General features: G+C 42.3%; 1 long non-coding RNA gene across 1 annotated transcript in view; it reads left to right on the forward strand.

Annotated features, from left to right (window-relative positions):
• The window catches only part of LOC122705368, a 45,178-nt gene extending 26,898 nt beyond the window's left edge, over positions 1-18,280 (forward strand). Inside the window, exons 2-4 of the long non-coding RNA XR_006344087.1 lie at positions 16,297-16,425; positions 17,730-17,782; positions 18,185-18,280. This is a non-coding gene — a long non-coding RNA (uncharacterized LOC122705368). The remainder of the gene's footprint in view (positions 1-16,296; positions 16,426-17,729; positions 17,783-18,184) is intronic.
• The last annotated feature ends 1,023 nt before the right edge of the window (positions 18,281-19,303 follow it).

Here is a 19,303-nt window from a genome sequence, read left to right on the forward strand (position 1 = left end):
CCCAGAGACTGACCTGACTGGCTTCAGAGCTGCAGCTGCTGCTAAGTCACATCAGTTGTGTCCGACTCTGTGTGACCCCATAGACGGCAGCCCACCAGGCTCCTGTCCCTGGGATTCTCTAGGCAAGAACACTGGAGTGGGCTGCCATTTCCTTCTCCAGTGCGTGAAAGTGAAGAGTGAAAGTGAAGTCGCTCAGTCGTGCATCCAAACTTAACCCACTTCCCATTTTTAAAGCCTTGTCTTACTTTTCAGTCAGAGCTTCCCAGGTGGCTCAGCGGTACACGATCTGCCTGCCGATGAAGGAGACACAGGTTCCATTCCTGGGTCGTCAGGAAGATCCCCTGAAGGAAGAAATGGCAACCCAAAGGGCTGAGGATGAGGTGATTAGAGAGGAACGCTGACTCTGGGCACGTGAATCTGATCAAACGCCGGGAGACAGGAAGGACAGGGAGCCTGGCGTGCTACAGTCCGTGGGGTCGTGAAGAGTTGGACACGACTTAGCGACTGAACAACAACCAGTATTCTTGCCTGGAAAATCCCACGGACAGAGGAGCCTGGCAGGCTACAGTTCATAGGGTTGCAGTCAAACACAACTTAGCATGAGCCACAAGCCTAGGTTACTTCTCACTCACATCGTATAATTTTTTTTAGACCCTAAATTTTAATTTGATCCATATTGCCTCTCAAAGGGAGAAACTTCCCACTTCTTAACTTTAAATATATACACCAAAACTGCCTCCCTAGGTAATCATCTTAAGTTTTTAGGAGAAATTACCTTTATTTTAGCAGTAACCTGGGGTGTCTGCATTGTAGCTGTAATTCAGAACTCCTGGAGAGGGTTACAGCTTACTTGTAACTTTACTCGAATATGACAGTGGCGAACTCCTGAAGATGGCAGCAGCACTTTAAATTTCACCAACCCAGGAAAGGCCTATGGTTACCACAACCAGAAATCAAGTGATGGTAGCAGTCTCCTCTCTGTTTTCCCCACACCTCCACCATTTCCAGCCACTATTTCAGATTTCCACTTTACCTCTGTGAGCCCTGCACAGCTCAGAGCATAGAAAGAGGGGTGAGAAGCCCAACAAAGGTCTGTCTAATCCTCTCTATCAAAAAAGAAAGGAATTTTTAAATCTTTCAATACCATCAACCCCTCCATTTCCCTCCTAAGTGTGGGGTTTTTTTCTCTACTTGAGGGTAAAACTGAAGGATTAGAAATGAAGATTGTAGATCATACACTGATTTTAAAATATTACCCTTCACTAGTAAGTTATACTGTTCAGCAAAGAATGAGCAAACTATCCCTTCTGTTCTCTGTTGCCAGGAATGCCCAATAAAGAAAATGAATGTTTATTCTGTAATTGCTGAAAACTGTAAATTACAGTGCCTGTATATGTAAGAGGTCTCTAGAAATATAAATCTGAGTCTTTCCCATTTGATCTAAAAAGCTGTATTATTTATATAATTTTTTGCGTGGAGCTGAAGATCTAAAATGCATTTTCTAGGCTGATTATGACATTTGAGTTTATACTTATTTTTAACTTGCTTTAAATTGTGGAGGCAATACAAACTTATACAAAAAGTCAAGCAATTCAGAAATAAATATGGGAAAAATTAACAGTCTGCTCTGTCCTATCCTACTTCCTAAGGTAACTGTTAAATATGCTCAGAAAAATACCTCCCAAAGTGGAATTGTACTGTACACATTATTGAAACTTTCTCTGGATCAATAGACGTAGATTGAAAAATACTCCCCAAAGTGAGATTTTACTGTACACATTATGAAACTATCTCTGGATCAATAGATATAAACAATAGACATATTCTTTAATAGCTGCATATTTCGTGGTACGCATGTAACATAATTTATTCAACCACAGCTCCTGTGATGGACTTCTGTGCTCTTTCCAGTCTTGCCAGCACCACAAATAGTGCTGCAATTTCATGTACAGCTTATAGACGATGCTTTTATTTCTGTAGGCCACAATCCTCAAAGTAGAATGCTATGTAGAGGGTTTTGTGTACTGAACATTTTCAAGAATACCAAATTTAGAAGGCCAGGTTGCCTTCTGAAAGGGCATAACAATACTTGATTATTCATTTGCCTATGTCCTTCCAGCAGGCTTCCCACGTGGTGCTAGTGGTAAAGAACCTGCCTGCCAATGCAGGAAACCTAAGAGATGTGGGTTCGATCCCTGGGTCAGGAAGATCCCCTGGAGAAGGAAATGGCAGCCCACTAATGCACTCCAGTATTCTTGCCTGGAGAATCCCATGGACAGAGGAGCCTGGTGGGCTACAGTCCATGGGGGTGCAAAGAGTTGAACATGACTGAAGCGACTTATCGTTACAGCATTTGATGTTACCAATATTTAAATTTTTTTGCCAGTCTGTTAGATAGAAAATGGTATCTTTTTGGAACGTACATTTCCTTGGCAAGGCTGCTTAGTACAGTGTCTAAAATCATGGGCTCACAGCCCACCTGCTTGGCTGTGCTGCTTATGAGATATGTGACCTTAGCAAATTACAAAGATTCTCTGTGACTCAGTCTCATTGTTCCCATTGAAAATGGGAAAAATCATAGTATCTGAAAAATAGTATTATTAAGATTAATTATTTTTGAATGGTGTCTAGTACTTAGAGCAGTGCCTGACACATAATACACACTATATGAGTTAAATAAATGTATTCCAGTTATATTGAACATCTTTTTATATATTGGTTTACCATGTGGCCTTCCCTGGTGGCTCAGACAGTGAAGAATCTGCCTGCAGTGCAGGAGACCCAGGTTTGATCTCTGGGTTAGGAGATCCCTTGGGGAAAGCAATGGTTACCCATTCCCGTATTCTTGCCTGGAGACTTCCATGGACAGAGAAGCCTGGCAGGCCACAGTCCATGGGGTCACAAAGAGTTGGACATGACTGAGCGAATAACACTTTCATTTTACCATTTGCATTTCTTCTGCTAAATATGAATGTACAACTGTTTAATTCTTAGTGTAAAAAAGTGGATGGATTGTTTTTTCACTTTTGAAATCAGATGACTCCCAAGGAAAAGCGTAATAATGCCAGCCCCACCCCCCATCTCACTGCTTGGAAATGCCAGATGAAGAGAAGAATTTTGCTAAGATGTTTGAATGAGAAGCAAAATAGAAAGGTTTAAAAAAATAAAGAATTTTCTAAATAAAAGAACATTCCAGGATTAATTGCTACTAATATAGACGGCACCTCGTTTTAGGGAGTGAAAGTGAAGTCACTCAGTCGTGTCCGACTCTTTGCGACCTCATGGACTGTAGCGTACCAGGCTCCCCGTCCATGGAATTTTCCAGGCAAGAGTACTGGAGTGGGTCAGTTGACTTGAAGAAAAATGTAAATCCACTAGGGCTTGAGAGAGACAGAAACAGAGAGCGCGAGAGAAAGGCAGTTGGATAGTTGCCAAGGGTATAATTTTACAAATGAAAATACATCATTTGATATCTTGGATTTCAGAATAGCTCATCCTTTCTTGTTGAGATTACTAACCACATACCTCTCTTCTCAACTGGTTGTTTTTCACTTGGATTTGTCCTCTACAGGGAATCTTGTATTATTTATCAGTCACATAAATCTAAAAACATGCAGCATCCGGCTTGCTTAGATGCCAGAGACAACTATTTCTTGTGTTTATCCTCTCAGCTTCTATCAGCAACATGCTCTTTTTATGTTTTCTCTACATCTTCAGAGCAATGGAAAGATGCTCTTTCATCATGGATTGGTTTTAGTATGTTGCAGTTAAATTTAAATTTGAGCAGTTTTATTCCATTTCAGATTTACGAAGAGGGTGGGTGAAGGGAGGGAGGAAAAGAGAGGGGAAGATGGAACAAGAAGGAGGATGGGAAGGGGAGATTTTTCTGAACCATGTTCCTTGACATTTGCATAGTCTTCTTAGGCAATATCAAACTGACTTTTACTGAACCTTAGAAATAATGCCAGACAATGAGAATGTTGATAGAAATGCATTCCCTTCATATCTCAGCTTCAAACATTTTTTATATCCTACCACCCTCTCCAATTTGTCAGGCTCTTTCCCTCCAGTATTTGGACTCCAATAGCTCTTCCACCTCACCTCAAATCCTTTGACCTTATCCCCTTTGCATTGATCATTGCTGTGCTCAGATGCTCAGTCATGTCCGACTCTTTGAGATCCCATGGACAGTGGCCCACCAGGCTCCTCTGTCAATGGGATTCTCCTGGCAAGAATACTAGAATGGGGTGCCATTTCCTCCTCAGGGGATCTTCGCAACCCAGGGATCGAACCCATCACTTACAGTCTGTTGCATTGGCAGGTGGATTCTTTACCACTAGTGCCGACTGGGAAACCCTTGCACTGATCATTACCGCCCTCAAGTCTTTACTTCCCTCCTAATTCCCTGGGATGTATCTTCTGTTCCCTTGTCCCCTTATTTCTCCATCATCCTACTCTGAACTTATTACTGCAACCTCGAGTGGATTGTGTAGCCAACCAATCCTGAAGCATTGTCCTAGTTAATTCCCTCCACCCCTGCCAGAAGATCATCTCAAACCTTTTCCCTGCCAGCCTCCAATGTCCCTCTCTACTCCTCACTCTCTGCTCAAGACCTGATTTCTCATTTCACTGAGGGATTACAAGCACTCCGAAGAGAAATTTCACATGCGCTCACCACCCACACTCATCACTTAGCTGCATGTGTATCCACACACCCACTCTGGCTGTTGCTGCAGTGAGTCAGCTGTCCCTTCCCCTCTGTAGGGCGGTCCTTGCACTACAAGGACTAGATTCTGCACATTCCCCACCCTCACTTATTCACTTCTCACTTACTCACAGACAACACTTCTGCCATTTAAATTCTTTCTCTTAAGATTAGTTTCTTCCTCCTTACTTGATCATTACCATGAACATACATGCATGTAGCAGTAACCCATCTTTTAAAAATTTACAGTATCAGTGCTCATTATAAGCTATATAAACAAATTGCTGTTCATTCTTTTTTTCCCCCCAGAATATCCCTCTTTCTTAAGGCTAACATTCCATAGTATATATAGAGCACATTTTGTCTATCCGTTTATTTCTTGATGGACATCTGTATTGTTCCCACCTTTGGCTGTTATGGAAAAGGCTGCTGTGAACATTGGTGTACAAAGTACCTATTTGAGGCTCTGCTTTTAATTCTTTTTTTAAATTGAAATATAGATGATTTACAACATTGTACCAGTTTCAGATGTACAGCAGAATGATTGAACTACATATATATATTCACACATATATATATATATTTTCAGATTCTTTTCCCTTATAGGTTATTCAGTATTACAAAATATTGAGTATAGTCCCCTGTATCACATGGTAGGTCCTCATTGGCTACCCATTATATATATATATAAAATATATAATAATGTGTATATGTCAATCCCAAATTCATAATTTATACCTCCCTTCCCTTTCCCCTTTGGTAACCATAAATTTGTTCTCTATATCTGTGGGTCTATTTCTGTTTACTTTCAACTCTTTTGGATGTTTACCTAGGAGTGAAATTGCTAGATCATAAGGAAATGGCAACCCACTCCAGTGTTCTTGCCTGGAGAATCCCGGGGACAGGGGAGCCTGGTGGACTGCCATCTATGGGGTTGCACAGAGTCGGACACGACTGAAGTGACTTGGCAGCAGCAGCATGGTAATACTATGTTTAACTTTTTGAAAACAACCAGACTGTTAACACATTCTCTTTTAAAAAGTCCTCATCTGCAGAACCTTCCCAGGAACATAAATAACACCCTGTTTCCAGGAATTCTAAATTGGGCCTGGGGTAGACTGCCTTAATGTCCTCCATCCTTCACTCTCCTAGATCCATGCCTGCTGATGGTAGCCAGGGGCCCCTCCCACAGGAAGGCGGGAGCTCTTTGTCTTGGCTCAGCCATGTGACTTGCTCTGGCCAATGGGATGTCATGGATCTGACACATCTGGGCTGTCTCTCTGACCCTCTGCCATGTGAGGAGAACCGGTGCTCCCAGGAGAAATAGGAGGGACTCATGACACAGAGCTAGCCTGGCCACTGCAACTGGAAGCAAAGCTGCCCCAGCTGACCTACTGCTCCTTGAGAAGAAATGATTATTGTTGTAAAATTATACAGTCATTTTAATAAGGGAAATATTATGTGAAAAAGTGTAAAACATGAAGCTGGCTCCTTTCCCTTAGGGAAACCTAAGACATTTTTTTCAAAGCTCAAAATTAGTGATACAATAAATAGACAATCTGTAAAATATGCTAAAGAAAACCTTAATTGCTATTTCTAAAACTGGATAGACTCAAATATTAAGCAGACACGGGTGTTATTACCAGATTTCTGTGGAGAAACTGAAAGCAACAATGATGGACCGTAAACTTCTAGTAAACTTAGGAAATTATATAACTTTGATAGAGTTAATATGAAAATGGTCTTCCCTGGTGTCTCAGCTGTTAAAGAATCTGCCTGCAATGCTGGAGACCTGGGTTCAGTCCCTGGGTTGGGACGATCCCTTGGAGAAGGGAATGGCTACCCACTACAGTATTCTGGCCTGGGGAATCCATGGACTGTATATCCGTGGGGTCGCAAACAGTCAGACATGACTGAGTGACTTTCACAATGTGAAAATAAGTTTAGAAGTGGTAGCTTAGACGCTCCCACTCCCAAGAAAGTACCATAAGGATAATATGCACATTCTTAAAGGCAAAGAAATGTGAGAACTTTGTTTCTCTAAACCCTTGAATTGTATTTCTCAGCACTGATAAGATTCATCACTTGTGAGGATATGGGGGAAGCTGTGTGGTGCCTGGTCGCTCTGTCAGCCAGGTCACTGGACTCGTTGGTGCCTCTCATGTCTTGTCCTGTGAGTCGTGGAGGCACCCCGCTGCTCTGCAATGGCTGCCAGCCCCGCCGTTGTCTCCTGGTCCTCGAGTCTTCCCCAGCTTCCCCCTTCCTCTGGGTCACATCCTCTGTTCCAGAACCTGATACTGCAAGGACAAGCCTGAGATCTTGTGTTGTCTCTTCAAAGACCTAAGCACCTGAGCAGTAGAAATCTATGTAATTTCAGCTCCATCATGCCTGTTTCTATTCAGAAACAAGACCTCTGATTGCTGAAAAGATGATAAACTATTGTTTCAGATCTCTCTGGTTTTCCAGCAGCCAGATATAGTAGCACCCTAGGTGCTCAGCCACACAGTGTCCACCCAAACCCCAAACACCCAGGACAAGGGATTTATATGCAGAAGTACTTCCCGCCCCAGAGACAATGGTACTTTAAATTAAATTTGGTGTTACACTGTGCACATTCAGACATCCCTGGTCTGGGACCCACAGTGGTTCTTCCACACCAACCTGGCTGCCAAAGCTCTGCATTCATGTACAGGAGAGTATCAACTTCTCTATGTCAAGTGCATGACCTCTCTGGGGACAGGATGCCAATTCAGTCACCTGTCCTGGCTGCTGGTCACGATTTCATCTTATAAAAACACTTCCTTTGACCCCAAATCACCATTTAACTACTGCCTACTTATATGTTCCCCATTACATTGGGGGGGGGGGGGGGAACTATTGCCTATGTTCTTGCTCTTTTTCTCCATTTTTTTTCTTGAATCCACTCCAATTAGACATTCTTCCCCTTGTGCAATTAGTTGCAGCTGACACAGTTGATCAACTCTTTCCTTCTTAGAACTTTTTCTTTGGGGATTCCTGGTGGCTCAGATGGTAAAGAATCTGACTGCAATCCTGGAGACCTGGGTTCTGATCCCTGGGTCAGGAAGGCCTCCTGGAGAAGGGAATGGCTACCCATGTCTGGTTTCTAAAACAATTTTTTTTTTTAAACTGGGTTTCCTTCTAGACCTTTTGCTGGCTCACCCTCCCCTTTCTGATCTTTTTACATTGCAGTGCTTCAGGGCTTACTCCTTGGGCCACTTCTCTCTCCTCTGTCCACACTAGCTTCCTATATGATCTCAGCCAGCCTGACCCACAGAGCTGACATAAAATACAGCATTCCCAGTTAAATTTGAATTTTGGACAACCACTACTTTTTTTAGCCCTATAATTTTATTTTTTAAATCTGGCAACCTTGCCCATCCAGTCTTTGCCCTGATGACTCCTAAATTCCTATCTCCAGCCTAAATCTCTCTCCTGAACATTTTACAGATGGGAAAACAACCCTGCATATTTCATAGCCTCAACACCTCCACTTGAATTTCTAACAGGAGCTCAGACTTGCCATGTCTGAACAAATCTTGATTCTGTTTCCTCCTACCACATTTATTCCGCCTGTAGGCTTCCCTCTGCTTGGGCAACCATGTCACCATTCTCTCAGTTGACCCCTCATTCTCACTTCTGTATACCTATTAGCAACCCCCAGAGATGGAATCTTCACAATAAAATCAGAAGTCTCATTTCCTCCACCCCCACGGCTAACATGCTCATCTCAACCATGATCATCTCTCATTTAGACTGTTGCAGCAGCCTCCCAACTGTTCTCTCTGCTTCTACCTGTGTTCCTCTCCCCTGCCTCCATCTATATTCCACAGAGGACTCTCTTACAAATACAAATCAGATCATTTCATTCCACTGCACTAAAACCTATAAATCTTCTCTTATCACTCTGAATAGAGTGCGAAATCCTTACCATAGATTGCAAGATTCCACACCATCTGTCCCTCTGCCATCTCCCTGACCTCAAGGACCATCCCTGTCCCCTTGCCCCCACTGCTCTGGGCATACTGACCTCTTTACTCTTCCTTGAACGTGCCAACCACCCTCTAGCTTTCAGGATTTCATACTGTTTCCTCTGTTTGGGATATGCTGCCCCTACATATCTGGTGATTTGCTGCCTTGCTTTCTTCAAGCCTCAGCTACAATTTTACCTAACAAGAAAGGCATAACAACCAACATCCCCTTCCTCCATCCTACTGTGCTCCCCAAGCCTGCTTGATTTTTCTTCCTAGGATTTAGTACCACCTGGCATGTTTATTTCCTGTCTGTTTCTACCTGCTTCCACAACTAGAATGCTCTTCATGAGAGCAGAGCCTTGGTTTTGTCACTGCTGGATATCTGGGGCCAAGAATAAGTGACTGTCATCATGATTGCCATCAATATTTGTGAAATAAATGGGTGAGTCAACTAATGATTGGAAGAGAAGAGATTTATTATGGAGGTTGTGATGAAAGAAATTACTCTCTTTCTTTCTGTTCTGTATCTTGATTCAGTTAATAACCTAGCAATCTCTCTGTTTTAGTTGGCCTAACTTTGCAGTTCTGTAAAATCTTTGTGTGGGAATAGCTGTTCTCCCCCAATGATCAGTAAAAATCTTTCATTATTCATAAGGATTCAAGCAGAAGAGAGGGGTGCATCTTTCACTAAAATAATTTAGAGGATCAAGGACTGAGAACTCCCCAGGTGGTGCTAGTGGAAAAGAACCCACCTGGCAATACAGGAGACATGAGAGACACAGGTTCGATCCCTGAGTCAGGAAGATCCCCTGGAGGAGGGCGTAGCAACCCACTCTGCTATTCTTGCTTGGAGAATCCCATGGACAGAGCCTGGCAGGCTACGGTCGATAGGGTCGCACAGAGTCGGACATGACTAAAGTGAATTGGCACGCACGCAGGGACTGAGAAACCTCAAATCAAAATTAAGTACAAAAAGTTAGTTGAGTATTTGCCCTTGCAGCCTTTTCAGAAAGTATAGTGCTCCTTGCAATGATACATTGTCTTAGAATACAAACATTACTTAGAATTTACAAAAAGTTTCCATTTCCAATCACCACCTCCATTTCACAAGTGGAAACAATCTCAGAGAGGTTACAGGGTAAAGCAGAGGTGGAAATACTCTGAGAACCTGATTATCAGCTTCAGTTCAACCCAATTAGGCAAAGAGATAGGGGCCTGGAAACTGTTACTAGAATCACCTGAGTTGATTGTGAGTCAGGAAGAATGTCCTTCCCATAAAAACTATGGATAGAGTGAGTGTGCAAAAGTGACACTATCTGAAATAAAATGGAAATGTCATAAAAAGATTGAGAGAACCAATTCAAAAATACTTTTATTTTGGTTGCCATTTTTCTTATCTGCATTAACTCTTATATTAGAGTTTATTTTACACATTCTTTCCACATTTTCAAGAGTGAGCTGTTTAATGGATTTCTCAATCTTTAGTGGCTTTTGAGACTTTAGAAACCTGAGATCCAGAACATATTTGTCTTAGTCTGATTGGGCTGTTATAACAAAAATAGACTAACTGGCTGAAAAACAACAGACATTTATTTCTGACACTTCGGGGAGACTGGGGAGTCCAAGATCAAGGCACTGATAGATTTGATGTCTGGAGAGGGCCTGGTTTCTCGGTGCTATGTCCTCACATGGCAGAAGGGGCAAAGACACACTCTGGGGCCTCTTTTTAAGGGCACCAATTCCATTTGTGAGGGTTTCAACTCATGGCTTCATCATCTCCCAAAGATCCCAACTACACACATGTTCACACTGGTGATTAGATTTCAGTGTATGAATTTGTGGGGGGAGGTGGGGGTGGGGCGGTGGGCACAGACATTTAGTCTTTATCAATGCTTACATTATTTTTTAAAGACATAACTGCCATAAAGTCACAACATTAAAAAATTATACTGAAGTGCTTTGTGGACCCTGGAGGACACTAAGATCTTATTTTCAAAAATACTTATTTACTATTTCCTTCGCATGGTAGAATGTAGTATATTTTATAGGATAGGTAGCTTTACAGCTTGTTAATCAATTTTTTAGGGCTTCCCCAGTGGCTCAGTGGTAAGGAATCCACCTGCCAAACAGGAGACATGGGTTTGATCCCTGGAGAAGGGAATGGCCACCCACTCCAGTATTTTTCCCTGGAGAATCCCATATGCAGAGGAGCCTAGTGGGCTACAGTCCCTAGGGTCACAAAGAGTCAGACATTACTAAAGCAACTGAACCCTCAAGCACATTCAATTTTTTGTAAGTGGAGAGTGACTAACATACAGCATGTTGGTATCTACAATCTTTGCCATTAGGAAGAAAAAGTCATTCTAAAGTCAGTTTTCAAACTGGACTTGCCATGTTTACCATTCTTGGTAATTTTTTTCCTTCTGGCTCTGTCTAAGGAAAGAGCCCAAGGAGCAAATGTGATGTTTGCATCCTCAGAAACAGGCTGGTCAAAAATGTAAGGAGAAATGAGAATCCAGCTCCCCTGAGGTCACCTCTCCACTGGCCTCTGCTGCTCCTTCCTTCTGCATGCCTTTAAATTTCTACCTGCAGGAAATGTTGGGGAGAAGTGGGCCTATTTAGGACTTTTCAGAAAGTGTAAAAAAGCTTTAAGAGGGAGAGTTGAGATCCAGCCTCTGAGTAAGCAGCAGGGGTTTGGAAAGGGAAGAACTGAATGGATATTTCTGCCAAGAAGGAGACAGTAAAATGTTTATGCAGAGCCATATGATGAATGATGCTGAAAGGAATGATCTTCTTCACAAAGACCTGTTGGAATTCTAGCGTTTTTACTCCCTGGAGAATTCAGACAGAACGCAGAGAAGTAGCCTTGCTTTAGTTCTCTTACTAACATGAGCAATCTTATTCCTTCATTGCCCAACACAATTTTACTTGAATCTCTAACCATTCTAGAGAACTTTGTGAGGAGTGGTGCTAGAGGGATTGGTTAGGAGATGTGTGAATAACAGCTGGATGATCAAAGTCCAGGGAATGCTTGCACTAGAGAGCTTGGCAACTGTGGTCCCATCTGTCGTGTGTAAGGAGGGCCAGGGAGTGTCAGGGGCCAAAAGGTGTTCAGAGAGCTGCTTGATTGTCCAGAGAGAGGCAGAGTATTTTTCAGAAACAGGATATTGACAAGGTTGTTCAACATTTGCCCCCACTTTTTTTTTTTAAAGACTATGTGAGATTAGCCTTTTTAAAAAATATTTTTTAATTTGACTGCATGGCATCTTAGTTGTGGCATGCTGGCTTCTCTCTAGTTGCAGCATGCAGACTCAGTAGTTGTTCCACTTGGGCTTAGTTGTCTTCAGGGATGTGAGATCTTAATTCCCTGACCAGGGGTCAAACCCACGTCCCCTGCACTGGAAGGTGGTTTATTACCCACTGGATCACCAGGGAAGTCTCCATATTTGCCCTTAATGGAAAAAAGTATCTTAGACTTGTATATATAATACAGTATTCTAGGTACTATTCCACACACTTTACATGTATCCATTCAATCTTCATGACAGCAATTTTCTCATGCCCATTTTACAGAGGAGGAAGTTGAGGCACATCAAGTAGCAAGAAACTGGCAAAGCTGAGCTTTGGACCCAGGCAGTCTGACTCCACAGTCTGTGGCCCTTTCACCACATGGCAGAGCCTTACTACTCAGGTCTCAGCAGTGGCTGGTTGATAAGACGGGGGTCTAGTTACTCAGGTCATTGACTTGAGATAGATTACTAGGATTAAGGATAAAGTGGGGGAGGTGTGTAGGTGGGGAGACAGTAATATATGTTAAGAAAATAAATACTTGGAGGTAATGATGGGAATGGGTATCGTTTCAGAAGAGAGGGCATTTGAATGGAATGGAGATGCTTTTGGCATGATATTTATAGGCTGTCTGTAGAGATAGTCATGGGAATAGCACAAAGAAAATAACCAGAGTTAGCTATTTGCAGCTGATTGTCTGATTTTCTATAGGCCCAAAGTACATGAGTTAGTGCTTGTTTTCATTGTTGCTGCAGAATTTCAGATAGGAAATCTTTAATGGATTACAATCTGAGTTCAAAATGTTCACATTTTGTACCTGGCTAAAATCATTGCGGGTTATTGGATGTTCTGATTCTGAAAAGAAAGCAGCTGTTTTCAGTGTCCTCTGCTTCAGAAAAGAACAAGTTAGTCCCAGGCTATTTCCAGCTAGATTTTGTGACTTTCTGAGTCTTTCTGCCATTCGGGAAGTTCCAAGATCACAGACGAGATAAATGAGTGAGATTCTGTCACTCCAACAAGATACCTACGTTATGTGGTCGACTTATCTTCAGTCAGAAGCTTAGACTCTCAGATCAGGCCACCAACCAAGTTGTACCTCTAATATTTTCAAAACCAGTTTGAGATGAGTCAAGGCTGATTGTCTATGTCATTGAAACCAAGGACCAGAATGCTGCTTAATACTTTCCCGTGGAAATGACAACTGTGTCTTCCTCTCTCTCCTCCTCTTTACTCCCTTCACCATCATCAACAACAAACACTTGTACTGAGCTTTACAGATGACAAATCATGACATCATTTCGAGCTTGCTTCTCTTTTTCTTTACCACTTCTACCTTCCATTAAAGGCTAATTTTAAATTATTGAACATTGAAATTGTGCCTCTGATCTTTTAAAACTGTGTCAGGGACATATGCAGTTACCAACTCTTACTTATCTAATTAAGTTCTGGTTAAAAATATGTCAACAATAACTAGGTCAGTTGAGTTGGACAATTAAGATACAAATATGGCCTTTGAATAATGAAAGAAATAAAACCAGTCTTTGTAAGACTGATGGAAGGATAATTCCAAGTATGTAGGCTTTTTATATTAATGTTATTTCATAACAGGAAATTCATCTTAGAAGCACCTACAGCTGTTAGTAATAGTGAATAAAGACAAAGATGTAAGGAATTGAGTAATAAAATTGCTATGGATTTGGCCTGAAGGTTTTTCTAAAAGAAACGACCTGACTGATTAACAGTGGGTTTGGGAGTATGATGGTTATCTACCTTATTTTCAGTTCTCGTTTCAAAGAAATAAATTCAAATATTGTTTCTTGATTTGAGATTCTACTCAAAACTTGGCTGCTCTGTGTCTCATGTGCAAACTGGTTTTCTCGGACCTGACATCTAAAAGAAGGTTACTGCCCAGGACCAGCTGATAGGAATGCTTATAAGGAACAGTTAAAAAAGTGCAGCGCTGTGTAAATGCTAAACACCAATGATAATGATACAGCGTGGGAGGAAAGGTGTGCTTTTTCCTTTGCCAAACTAGGCTGTGTACAGTTCGACCTCCAAGAAAGTCATTTTGTTTTGTGGGTGTATGAGTAAGTGTGCAATACATTTGAACTATCAGAAAGTATAGATTTTTTTTTATCACTTTCAGCTTGAATTTTAATTTTTATCTCAGCGACTTGAAGAGTTTTTTTAGATATCAAGTCAGTGACATATTTAAATTTGTCAAATGAAGGGCATTTTTGTGCACCAAATTTTTCCTCCTATATCTGAGCTTGGATACATAGATAGATGGAAACACAGACTTTTTTTCTCATCATTAACCAACTTTAAAGGCAACCCAGTTTAATAGGCTGTAGCTGAGTGCTCCCAGCTCTCTCTGCTTGAAGACAGGCAAGACTAATTCACTCTCAGTGGGAAACAGAAAGGTCATGTACTATTTTCCTAAGAAACCAAAGTAAAAGCTATGTCTGACAGGCAGTGACATTCCCCCCCCGCCCCCCGCCACCCCCAGTGGCTTCTGGGTAGCAGGTCTGCTGAGAACATTTTCCACTGTTGTCACTGAAGTGTGTGGATTTATCTCCTGGGGGGACTACTCCTTGAACAGTCTTCCTGTTGTGACTGCCCTCCCTGCAAGATCTCATCCTAATTTTGCATTCAGTTGTTACTTCCTGGAAGAGAGTCAGAGACCATAAGAAAGAGAGAGCGACTTGTAGCCATACCCCAAATACTGAAGGACGTAAGGATCCAATCCTCTTGGAAAGACCTCGTTTGAAGGAACAGTTTTCACTTGAAAATGTAAACTATATGGTTTCTGGTTCCTACAAATTCTGCAATATTTGGTTTTGTTCTGTGAAAAACATGAAGGCATACTGTAGGGAAGCATCTCATTTCAAATGCCTTTGAGGTTAAGACAAGATTTGTCTGGCAAAGGCATCAGTGTTTGGCAACATCCAAACATTAGACATTGGACAACACAAACTCCTATTTTTCTGTCCTTACTGGAAAACACATCTGCCTTCATAACCTTGAATCATCAATTATTGTCTCACCAAGATCTTTTAGGGGGAAACAGTTCATCCACTGTTCTTTAACACTTGATCTTGGGCTTGGAGATCATGTGGAGAAAGTCATGAACTTTGATTGCAATATCAAGTCTGTTATGAGTCTGTATCCAACCTGATCTGTCATAGCACACATTCTGTTCTCAAGAAAATTCGATGGGACGTTTGTCTGCTGAACATGGGTTTGTCCTTCATCATAGATAGATGTAGCCTCTGGCATTGCCTGTCTATCATCTGTGACCAGGGAAACCCCCTCCATTTTCATCTAGCACTCAGAAGTAGCTAAAACAAAAGGTAACTTCTCTTCTTCCAATTCTTGGAGGACCTCCTAGAGGCCAGGGTCTCTTTAGCATGCAGAACTCACCACTCTCCTGCCTTGGTGGAGAAAGTGAGAAAATGTGTAAATAAGTATGCACATTCTTGCTCCGGAGAGCCTTTTTTCCTTTTATCCCACTTATATCTCAGTGGGAATGTGAGCCCACAGGACAGAGATCGAATCTAACTGTGCCTGGTGCAATGTCGTGCTGGCATTCAATGTGCTACCGTTTGCAAACCTATAAGAATTATAAACCTATTTTTGGTGCTAGCGAGAGCCTTCCTAGGAAAGGAAGGAAGGAGGCAGAGATTTTTTAAGAGTTTCAAAAGGCCATAAAAGTCTCAAGAGACCATGATTTTCCTGGGCATTTATCTTTCTTCACATCTCTCATTTTGGGTATCATTGATTTACACCAATAAGCAGGATTGAAGACTGCCTCCACCTGTACAGGTTTTCCTGGGCCTGGAGAAAGGACACAGTTTCTAACACAGACTGTGTGGAGTTCCGCTTTGATGACTAGTTCTTTGATGCGTCCTTTGATCTTGTTCAGTTTTTAGGGATCTGTTTCCAGACCCCTGACAATAAGCACATTCAGCAGAAACAGCCTTCAGACTTCATTTCCCTCCCACCCAGGGAAGCCATCAACCCTGCCCTTTCATCTCATCTCAAGTCTAAGACACAATCTGAAAGCCAGATTGTGTCTCAGACTTGAATTTGCTGAATCTGTATTAGGGCTCTCAACTTCCTCACTTGTTGCCTTTTTACTCAAATGAAGCAGCTGTTTCTGGACTTCTGATGAAACTGATGAAATGAGACTCAAATTCAGTAACTCTTTAGAGGGCTAGGGTGCCTGGGGAGATGTAAAAGGGAAGGAGTAGTCAGGGTTTTGAACAAAGCCTGGCTCTTATTTCCACTCACTTCTGCATTTTTTCCTAGGTTAACAAATCCCAGTGCTGAGCACAACTGAAGCACAGAGGCTGAAGTATGCAAGTAGGACACAGGTCTGCCTGGCTGCGGATGCTGTCGATAGGATTAACAGCAGGAGAAGAGAAGCGACTAACTCTGGTAGTAAGGAAATACATGCTTATCCAAGGTTCATAAAGGACCTTTCTGGGTTAAATTAAAAAGGAAAAGGAACACACATTTAGGTATTTTAGCAGAGCATATAGTTTTAAACCTCTTATTCAAAATGGTCTTTTATGAACATCTTACTCATGCTGCTAAGTCAAAGGACTTCATGCTGATGGGAGAGTTTAATTAAAAGGACATTTCCTATAAAAAGAACATACCAGATCCCACATAGTCAAATAGGTTTTAAAAACAATACATTGGGGAGATTTTTGACACAGGTATTATAAGAAAGGTAATATTTTAGCAATCCAGAGCACTTGATGACTATCTAAATGATACAGAGAATTCATTCAAAGGTGGAGAGAAAGGCGAGACTGGTAGAAAGGTGAGTCAGGGAAGGCTTTGTGCGAGAAGCAATGGCAATCCCCATCGGGTGCTATGGCAGGCATTTCTTTTTCTAGACACTATTTCATGGACTTCTTGAAAGAAAGGATTTCACAGATTGTGACCCAGAGCCTTAGTGAGGTAGTCTGTCTAAAGCTTTCCAGTTCATCATTTGTGGGGCTAGAGCTTGAACGAGGCAAATAGGTACTTTCCTCTATGCCACACTGTCTTCACTTGGACTGGGTGTGATAAATGTGATTTAGTTATAAGGTAGAGCTGCTTATGATGAAGGTTAGAGCATGAGGGTGGCCAAAGAGACAGAAAGATAAGTGAACGTGGTTCCTCAGCTCGCTCTTCATGCTGTGGTGATGGAGCCTAGGCTGATGATGAGTATCCAGCCTAGATTTACCAACCCAAGTCCTCTGACACCAAATAAAACACTCTTTCCACTACGTTTTAGCAAAAAAGTATTTTATTCCATAGTTGAAATAAAAGATAATGTCTTAAAATTCAAAAGCGTGACACATTGTGAATGAGTGTGCTAATGTAAACAGACATGGGGGAGAAGAGTTTGAAAGTCAAGGACTCTAAGTTTTCGAAGAATGACAGGGAGATAATGAAGACAATAGCATCTACCTCCTGGTTTTACCCGAGGCTGCTGATGGTGGTGGTGGTGGTGTGTGTGTCTGTGTATGTTAGTGTGCGCTAGGGGCACAACCAGAGACTCTCAGAGATAATTCCTGCCCTCTTTGATTTGGGTCCACTTGCTCTCCAGGGGTAGAATTAATTGTTTCAGCTTTCTCCATCTTGTCATTGGCAAGGCTTATGATTATTTTTCGTTTCCATCTCCTAAACAGCTCACTTCTCTCTCTCTCTTTCTGTCTCTCTGTCTGTCTCTTTCTCTGCTAACCCAGATTCTGTATGGGACCTACCATAGCAGGAAATGTTTAAGACGATGCTGGCTGAGGTGAGATTTTGTCATACTGTCCAGGCCTGTTGCCCACCAGTTCTGCTCTGAATATCTGATTCCTGAGTCCCTCCTATTCCCCAGCACTTACCTGAATGTGTGGATTTCCTTTCAGCTCTGCATTGCCTCTAGTCCTGGAATTCTCCAGGTCTAGCTCCTGGGAAGGTACACAATCTGCCCTCTTAGTTCTGTTGTAGAACTGCTGATAGGGACCTTACAGTCCATGGACACTCTTTCTGCCTTTTCTAATTCCTTCCCTCCTATGGTAAAACTACCATGCTCCACCCCCCGGCCCCGCCACAACCAACACCACTGCAAGCAGCTCTGGGTGAAACTTCTACCTGAAGCATGCCCTTTCTTAGCGTGTCTTCGTGTGCTCATCAGAATCTCATGCTTCTGCAGATGTATGGGTGAAAATATCTATGACTGAGAAACATATTCTACTTCTCCAAGTGCAAGAAATGTGAGAAATCCTGGCATTCTGTCATGGTCCAGAGAAGACAGAATGGAGTGAAGCCATCTATGCCTAGAGCAACAGAAAGAGATGATGTCTTGGAAGCAATGAGAAAGACTCCCTGTTGAATGTTTGTGTTAAAATTGTTCCTATAACCTGGAAACTGAGGAATATTTTACATAAATTATTGTTGTTGTACTTGTGCTCAGTTGCGTCTGACCCTTTGAGACACCGCGGACTATGGCCTGCCAGGCTCCTCTGTCCCTGGAATTCTCCAGGCAGGAATACTGGAGTGGGTAGCCTTTCCCTTCTCCAGGTGATCTTCCCAACCAACCCAGGGGATCGAACCCAGGTCTCCCACATTGCAGGCAGATTCTTTACTGTCTGAGCCACCAGACAGTGGGATACTGTAATCTAACACACACACACCCACACACGAAAAGCCAGGCTAATCAGATAGATACTTTCTATAGGAATTTAAATCTTAAACAGATTGACTCAAGGATGGGTTGTGTTTGGAAGAGTGACCTGAAGTGACTGTTCAGTAGTCCTGCTATTGAGATCATCTAAGTGAAGTCGCTCAGTCGTGTCCAACTCTTTGTGACCCCATGGACTGTAGCCTACCAGGCTCCTCCGTCCATGGGATTTTCCAGGCAAGAGTACTGGAGTGGGTTGCCATTTCCTTCTCCAGGGGATCTGCCCAACCCAGGGATCGAACCTGGGTCTCCTGCATTGTAGACAGATGCTTTTACCATCTGAGCCACCAGGGAAGTGAGATTGTCTAAGCTGCCCTTATTTTGGACTGCTCTAAAATCTAAGGTTTATCTTTTCTTTAACATTGGTGAACTGCTCCGTGTCCTTCCCAAGGTTTCTTTGTAATTTGTTGTTCAAATTAGCTAGAGTCAGTTCCTGTTGTTTGTAACCAAAGAACCTTAATCAATATAGATCATTACAACCACCAAGCACAGAGTGGCCATCAGTAAGAGGACAAAACTCTTCCTGCTTGGGTCCTAAGATTACTTACGGAGTGTGGGGGTGACACTGTTCTCTGTCCTCACTTGAACCTG

This window comes from Cervus elaphus, chromosome 12, assembly GCF_910594005.1.
Source record: "Cervus elaphus chromosome 12, mCerEla1.1, whole genome shotgun sequence".
Classification (NCBI taxonomy): Eukaryota; Metazoa; Chordata; class Mammalia; order Artiodactyla; family Cervidae; genus Cervus; species Cervus elaphus.